We start from the raw sequence: 9,261 nt of genomic DNA on the forward strand, positions 1-9,261 counted from the left end.
TTCTGTTTTGTTTTATAACTTTTCGGTGCTCTCTTAGAATATTATACATTCCTTAATCTTTGAAATATTTAATTGTCACAATAATTGGCTCATTTTATACGGCGGAAGTTAACACAAATGCAGTTGTTGACAAGTCTGGCCAGTTAAAATGCGAGTTTAGATTTCATTATTTGGAATTTTTTACGATGAAACTAAATGAAAAAACAAAAAGCGAGCTTGTAAGTTTTTGTTTTTTCGTTCAGCATAGTGAACTTATCGTGTAAGTACCTGTTATCGAACAGCTATCAAACGTTTTGTTTTGGTTCTGTATGCACATGCGCAAAAGTGCGCATGACATCACATTGATAAACAAATGGTCGCACATTAAGTCCATGACCTACTTGCCTACTTAGCTTGAAACAAATGCGCCAAAAACAGGTAAAAGGAATGCATTTATTGTTATTTACACTGTTTTGTGTGTTTTTTGCTGTAACTTTTTGAATGCATTTATCAAAACATGCATTTACACACCAAAAAGCATATTTCTGTTTGCAATTTTGATTGCAGCAGACGCAGATTATTTCGCCGAGTCCGGGTCATGTGATAGTCATGTGACTTTGTTTATACTGGAGTAGTGTTTGCACTGTTTATGAAGTGTCGGGTAATAGGTCATGTTTACATCGGCCGCCATTTTGTTTTGTCTGCTAGAGGTGACAATAATCAGCGAATCATTGTTATGAATTCTTGAAGGTAGTTTGCTGGAAAACTTTACAGATAAATCATTCAATGATTGAACTGTTAGTCATTTGTTAAAACAAAATGTTTTTTTATCATTTTAAGTGTTTCAATTTTAAGGCAATTTAACGTAATTTCTTAGGTGTTCGATAACTGGTTTGTCCACCATACTATCAATCTTTTATTATAAGGTTTAATTTGTTTATATTAAATCTGTATTTATCGAAAGCGTTCAATTTACAGTTCACATGTCTGCATTAAACAATGCCGCATTATAGATGTCTACCGGGGGACAGTCAACTTGGTAACTAGGTGGCTCTAATTGACTGGTTAGAGCCTTAGTAGGAAAACACACACTTAAGTCAGGAAAATGACCCTCCTTATTACACATACACAAATGAATTAACTGTCTAATATTATACTATACCACAAAACACTAAGATGTATACATTTGTCCTTCTCGATATATGTCTGAATGTCAGTTTGATGTGCAAATACCTGTCTGTTATCATGAAAACAATAATATTAGCCGTTGACCTTTTTTTGCTTAATCTTTCAGTTCAGAGTGGAATGCGCATCAAGGAGTCAAGCTATTCAAAAGATGCCATATGTGGTAAGATGATTGTGTTTTGTTTGTTCCACTGTATATTAACATTTTATATTATAAATCTAGGTTTCTGTATTCCCATGTATCTGTTGGTAACATGATTTTAAACAGGGGCTTCTGATATCGAACCGAGGCTTTTACAACCTTAAATTAAGCTAAACACTATAAGATTATTTTTGTGTCCCCCACCACTATAGTGGGGGGCATATGGTTTTTGCCCTGTCTGTCTGTTGGCCTGTCGGTTTGCTCCAACTTTAACATTTTGCCATAACTTTTGCAATATTGAAGATAGCAACTTGATATTTGGCAGGAATGCGTATCTCATGGAGCTGCACATTTTGAGTGGTGAAAGGTCATGGTCATCATTTAAGGTCAAATGTAAAATATATAGCTTCAAAGCGGCGCAAAAGGGGACATAGCGTTTCAAACAAACACATTTCATGTTTGCATTTAGGATATCTTGTACTTTAAACTCATCAATACTTTGGTGAGAAGGTGGAAATTGCTTGTTTTATTATTGTTTATCACATGCTTTTCAATTGAAGCTATATGAAAAACACAAAAATGCTACAATCGTCAAAATGGACACTTCAATGCTCGGAAATTGCAAGGAATAATTAAATTTGCCTGGTTCAATTCGAGACATTGGCCATTTTTGGTAAGCAGAAGTTTTTAAAGGCAAATTGAATGTAAATTTGTAAAAAAGGTTATTTAAAAAATAAACTTGTGCATACAATATAACCTTCAGAATATTATTATCCCCCGCCAGAGGCGGAGGGATATTGTTTTGGCGTTGTCCGTCCGTCCGGCACTTTTGTGTCTGGAGCCATATCTTGGAAGTGCTTCGGCGGATTTCATTGAAACTACGTATGAGTATATATATGCATAAGAGGATGATGCACGCCAAATGGCATTGTACACCATCTGTTAAAAACAGACTTATGGCCCTTTGTATCTTGAAACAATGCTTTTTACTATAGGCATGTTTGTGTCCAGAGCCATATCTTGGAAGCGCTTTGGCGGATTTCTTTGAAACTTGGTATGAAATAAATTGTGAAGGCTTAAGAACCTTCCTTTGTCTTAGTTTTGTGTTATTGTCCTCCGTCCGTCCATCTATCATTATGTTCATCCGTCCAATTTGCACCCATCCTCAAACAAAGCATATGTTGCGGGGGATACCTTGGGCCTTTCAGGCTCTCTTGTTATTTTTTTTATAGAGAATCAGAATATTAGGTTAAAAATTATTTCAATTAAAAAAAAAATCTCTTATCTAACTAAATGCAAGCTTTAACATACATATTCTGACAGATTATCTTACAATTTTTATGACCCCGAAGGAGAGCATATAGTGATCGCACTGTCAGTCTGTCCGTCACACTTTTCATTTAAGTTTCGAAAATAAAATGCTTATAACTTCTTTGTCGCTTCAAATGTAAGATTCACATTTGGTATGCATGTGCATCTGGACAAGGCATTTCCATACACACACAATTTTTGACCCCTTTGGAATTCAACTTAGGGAACGCGTTCAGGTTTTGAAATATGTGTTTAGGTTTCAAAAAATGCTCATAACTCATTATCGGGGGCATATGTCATCCTATGGAGGCAAATATTGTTGTCAATGTTTCAACAGACTTTGCAAACAAATACCGTTAGAGCTATCCAGGTTTGCTATTTGCTAAAAAGAAATACGCCCCGAGCCACCAAATAGTTTAACTTGTATTGCATATTTTCATTTTGTCATTTATGTCGCTGAGCTTATGCTTTCAAATAGGACCAATCACAAAATTAATGGGCATTGATTTAGTACAGTAAAGGATTAAATAAGTATAATCTGAATCATGTGTAAAGCTTTATGTATTTTTATTGTTTCTTAGGTGAAATTGAAATGGGCAATGCATCTGCTGAGGAACTGTTGGTTTGTTTGTAAAACTTTGAAGACATCATTAAAGGTAAATATGCTTTTTAATCAAATTATCATGAGTATATTGTTGTTGGCGTGTCTGTCTGTTATTTTATGTGTATGTCTGTTATTGTATCTGCTTGTCCCAAAAATTTAACCTTGCTCATAATTTTGGCAATATAGAAGATAGCAACAAAATTAATCCAAGAAACACCTGAGTGAAGTTTCATTGAAATAGATTTAGTGCTAAGAGTGGTTGCTGTGACCTTCATTACCTTGTAAATTATCCAAAGAACTTAATCCAAGGAACATCTGTGTGAAGTGTTATTCAAATAGATCTAGTGCTTAGTGCGTTGGCTGTGACCTTCATGACCGTTTAAAACCATCTCAGTACAAGGCAGAAGTAATCCAAGGATATAGAAACCGAGCGAAATGGATGGAAAGGACTCGAACAAACATTTAGAATGGCAGGGAGCTAGAGCTGCAACGATTCGATCCGATTCATCGAAAATCGATTCAAAATGCTTCGATTCGATTACGATACCAAACCTACCAAATTCGATTCGATTCTTTAACATATATACATATATATACATAGATACGTAAAGCGCGCTGTATTCTCCCTATTGATACTAGAGCTGCAACGATTCACCAACAGCTCGAAGCGATTCGATTTCGATTTCAGACACTCCGATACCGATTTTTTCGATTCGATTCATCTTCAAACCTTGTTTTATCATATATTCACTCTTATGCCTCAAAATTACCATTTCTGTTCAAATGTGATTTCAATAAAACACATAAAAAGGAATAGCAAATTAGGACTCAATTTTAATATAAAAACTTCTGACAAGAAGATTGTGTTGATTACACAATAATATAAAAAATAAATAAATAATCATAAAAACGTATCTGGAATCAGTTGAATGTTAGTATTATCACTATTATACTTTTACCCAAAACCGCTACACGCATATCTACCATTGTGCCATGACAGCATCACCTGTTACCTGTAGGACAAATCACATAATAAACTTAACAAAACACCAACAGAAATAGAACTACTTTTCTGCAACTTGAGTAGTTGCATTTGTGCGACCTCTTAGTCTTGCTAAATCAACGTTATGTTTGCGTTTGACATATTGCATTAGATTAGTGGTTGAGCCGGACTTAGCGTACGCCACATCCGTGAAGCACAGTTTACACTTTGCTTTATCGGTAGGGCTACCATCCCGAAACCCAAAATACTGCCACACTTTTGATTTTAGCTTCTTAGGCGCATCTGATAATTTCAATTTGTCGGCAACAACTTGTTCAGCCATTTTGACGCTTTTTCCGAAAGTAGACCGTAACGGGCTTATTGATTAGATGACTAAAGTAATAAGCAACCAATCGCGCGCGTCGTAATTACAGGTAAAGATAAAACCTACACCTTCCTGTATCAATTAGAGCTGCAACGATTCGATCCGATTCATCGAAAATCGATTCAAAATGCTTCGATTCGATTACGATACCAAACCTACCAAATTCGATTCGATTCTTTAACATATATACATATATATACATAGATACGTAAAGCGCGCTGTATTCTCCCTATTGATACAGGAAGGTGTAGGTTTTATCTTTACCTGTAATTACGACGCGCGCGATTGGTTGCTTATTACTTTAGTCATCTAATCAATAAGCCCGTTACGGTCTACTTTCGGAAAAAGCGTCAAAATGGCTGAACAAGTTGTTGCCGACAAATTGAAATTATCAGATGCGCCTAAGAAGCTAAAATCAAAAGTGTGGCAGTATTTTGTGTTTCGGGATGGTAGCCCTACCGATAAAGCAAAGTGTAAACTGTGCTTCACGGATGTGGCGTACGCTAAGTCCGGCTCAACCACTAATCTAATGCAATATGTCAAACGCAAACATAACGTTGATTTAGCAAGACTAAGAGGTCGCACAAATGCAACTACTCAAGTTGCAGAAAAGTAGTTCTATTTCTGTTGGTGTTTTGTTAAGTTTATTATGTGATTTGTCCTACAGGTAACAGGTGATGCTGTCATGGCACAATGGTAGATATGCGTGTAGCGGTTTTGGGTAAAAGTATAATAGTGATAATACTAACATTCAACTGATTCCAGATACGTTTTTATGATTATTTATTTATTTTTTATATTATTGTGTAATCAACACAATCTTCTTGTCAGAAGTTTTTATATTAAAATTGAGTCCTAATTTGCTATTCCTTTTTATGTGTTTTATTGAAATCACATTTGAACAGAAATGGTAATTTTGAGGCATAAGAGTGAATATATGATAAAACAAGGTTTGAAGATGAATCGAATCGAAAAAATCGGTATCGGAGTGTCTGAAATCGAAATCGAATCGCTTCGAGCTGTTGGTGAATCGTTGCAGCTCTACAGGGAGCCATATATTTCTTGGTTTAAGGTGCACCTTAAAACCTATTGGTGGCATCTTTTACTGGAGAAATGTGTCTTACCTGTAAAACAGTCATAAAAGGACGAGCATAATTATGCTTCATAATCATAATAAATATCAACAGTTTCTGAAAATCATGCAGGAAAAAAGGATTAACATTTTGGAAGTAAAGGATGTTTGGAAATTTCCGAAAGCAATGTATTTCTTGGATATTTATGGACAGAAAGGAATGAGGGAAAGCCACATATTTTTTGGTTATAGGGTACTGATTTATTTCAATTGTTGGTAGCTTTAACTGGAGAAATGTGGTTTATCTCTTACATCAACATGAAAGAATGGAAAAGCTGTCTATCAAACAAAGGAGATAGCTCTAGTAAGGGGTGTGGAGTATTTCAAATAACTTTCTGAATTTTAATCAAAACAACGTGTATTTTCTCCTCAGAATTGTATAAATGTGCTATTCTAATGAGTACCAACAACCTTGAGTTTAGTGAACGATTATCAAATCATTGATTTGTAAGTAATGCATTACAAAGGAAGGATGAGAAGGATTGATCAATTACATAGGAAAGACTTCAAAGGAAGGATTATTTTTATGGAAAACAAAGGATGACCTTTGGAAGGACCACTAACATTCATCTGGATGGAAGCACATGAAAGGAACACTTTAGATGGCTGGATTGAAAACAAATTGAAATATTTTGTAAGTCTTTGGTGCCATGGATGTCTTGCGTTTTTAATTTTGCGTCATCAACAGCAGTCAGACAGAAAGTAAGAAGGAAAGGGAGGATTTTTTTTATACATCATTAAATCATGTCACTAGATCTAGAACTTCAAGGAAATTTGTATTTTTCAACTCTTAGGTTGTTTTTTTGAGTTTCTTGAATTCAAAGAGACTGCGAAAAAAATTAAAATGAAAAGTCAAAATATATTCAGTATAAATTGCTTTGAGTAGAAATCATAGTGGGATAATGAGAAATTACTCAGTTTGAGGAATGATTCCTTTTCCCACATTAACTGTTAAAATCTTGTTATTGTTTGGTAAAGGGTTGAGGAAAGATTAATACATGTAAATAGTATGAAAAACTATCATTCTTAATTATTACATGTTTTTTTCTTTTCTTAAAATGATTGCAAATTCTACAAAATTGGTTATAAAGTAAGATCTTAGCAGATGTAAATGTTCATAATTTTTATAGATCCTATGTTGTTAGAATTCATATTGATTTTGTATCGAAAACATTATAATGAGTAACCACTATGTAGAGTTTTGATAAGATTTAATGATAAAGTTTACATAGGATATACCATTTTAGCCTCTTGTTCATGTTTTTGCTCCCTCCCTCCCTCTCTCTCTCTCTTTCACATTTTAGCCTCTTGTTCATGTTCTTGCTCCCTCCCTCTCTCTCTCTCTCTCTTTCTCCCTCCCTCCCTCCCTCCCTCCCCCTCTCCCCCTCTCTCTCTTTTCCAATCACAGTTGCCCCATACAGTCTTGTGGGCTATGGCCTTAGCTCTCAACCTAACTTATAATACTGTATTTCAACATCCAATCATATTGCAAGAATCATAGTGTCAAACTATGTTTCAAACTATGATTTGACCAATGAGAACTCTCCTTTTATCCAGCTGATTCCATTCGCATTACTATTCCGCCATCTTGAAATCAGCTTGCTGATCATGATATGACATTGTCATCTTTGTAAAACATTATTTACACATTTGCTTATTACAATTATTTAGTTAATTATATTGTGAATTCAGCACAGTCCATATTGTAGGTAAGTGAGTTTGAGCTGCATTTCTGCGTTAGATTTGCGATATTTACTCAACTTGGACTCGTAATTTTTCTGTCAATTGTTTTCAATAAATGCGTTATTACTCGGTGTGGAATGTTAAGAATATGAAAGCATTATGTCAAAGGTTTCCTTAGTTTACTTAATTTTGTATAGATTGTTTAGCAATATAGTGGTTGTTGTCCTGTTTTAAAACCACTTCCGCCTAAACGTAAACAATAGCAAAGCCATTCAATTATTGCCGATGAAAAAAACAACAATTTTTAATGCATGCACATTTATACTCGCATAGGTAATCATGTCCAATAGTTACATATATATATATAATATATCGATTGTATATTGTCATTGAACCGTTATGATGCCAGACTGTAATTGTTTTTTATATTGTCTTTCACTGTTCCTTTTCACAGTGAAGATGCATATTGGTGGCCTCTCTGACGCAATGCTGCCTCTCTGATAAGTTTTAATTAATTTATTTCGTGATAAATGTATTCATTTAATCATTGGCATGCTTAAAGTACACCATTCCCATTGTTGCGAGTAACGGCTATATGGCCTTGAATGTAATGTATTAATGAAGAGTGTTCCCATACCAGTGTCAATCGACAACTAGTAGGCTTCCCGTGCCAGAAAAGTGAGCTGATCAAGAGGCTTAACGTGCCACAACAGAAGCGCATGTTTTAATAAAATTGATGACAATTACTATATAGCGTTCATTGAACGTAAGGATTTGATCATAAAGATGATATCAATGACACTAGATATTTGACATATTAGAGAAAATCTATGTTAAAAAGTCATTAAAGTGGAATGTCAGCACGTTTGTTCCATCATCCTCAAGATCATTTCATCTTCGATAGAGTTTGTGATAAGTGTTTGGACCTGCGGAATACTGTGAACCTCTAGCAGGATATATGCTTCAACTCATGGACTATCTCTTTTTATGCACAAATGTGTTTATGGGTTTTAATTTTGATGTTCTTACCTGTTTTGTGAATTTCCATCATCTATATTATTGTTTAAGAACAGAGAGTAACAGAGGCAGCATTTTGACACAGAGGCGACCGATATGCATCTACACCGTGCTATTATTTATGTATGTATAATTATAGAACATTAGACGTGATGCTTTTGAGGAATTATATTACAATTGAACCCCTTGATGATCCGCATCCAGAAGCTGAACCCCTAATGCTCAGATAGCCGTGCTAGCCAGCACGTACTTTTGACTTTGTAACATAGAGCTTTACAGAATCACGCTGTCGTCACGAACATGTAATGTGAATAACACACCGTAAAAGCCCACTTTGAATGTTGTAAGAACTTAGGGTCCTACCCTTTCTTCAAAAAAGTTGTATTGCTATGTATATTTTGTAGTTTTTTATTATTTTGGAAATAAAATATGTTTCTCAAGTCCCAAATTTAGATTGTGTAAATGTGAGCTATTTATGTCGATATGAAAGAAAAGCTTATTGAGGTTTTTATACCTTATTATCTGGCAAGCAAGATTAAACTATAAAAATATATACAATCTTTTATTTTATAGGTGTGTGATAGATTACGGCTATTGTTTACGTAAACAATCGTTTACTATACTTTTGAGTTTTGACTAATTAACTTTGATACAGCCAGCATATTAAGCATACTGTGGTAAATAGTTAAGTGGTGTGTAACCCAGAACTGTGAGGTGTAGTACATTTGATGATGAAAGCAAAACATTTGTGCAGTCGTTTCAGTTGTCTCTAGAAGTTCTCAGCGTTAGGATCTCGTATCTTCAAGTATTCTGGTTAAGAACGGTGCGTCCAGCCTTCCAG

This window comes from Dreissena polymorpha, chromosome 1 (genome assembly GCF_020536995.1).
Source record: "Dreissena polymorpha isolate Duluth1 chromosome 1, UMN_Dpol_1.0, whole genome shotgun sequence".
NCBI classification, from domain to species: Eukaryota; Metazoa; Mollusca; class Bivalvia; order Myida; family Dreissenidae; genus Dreissena; species Dreissena polymorpha.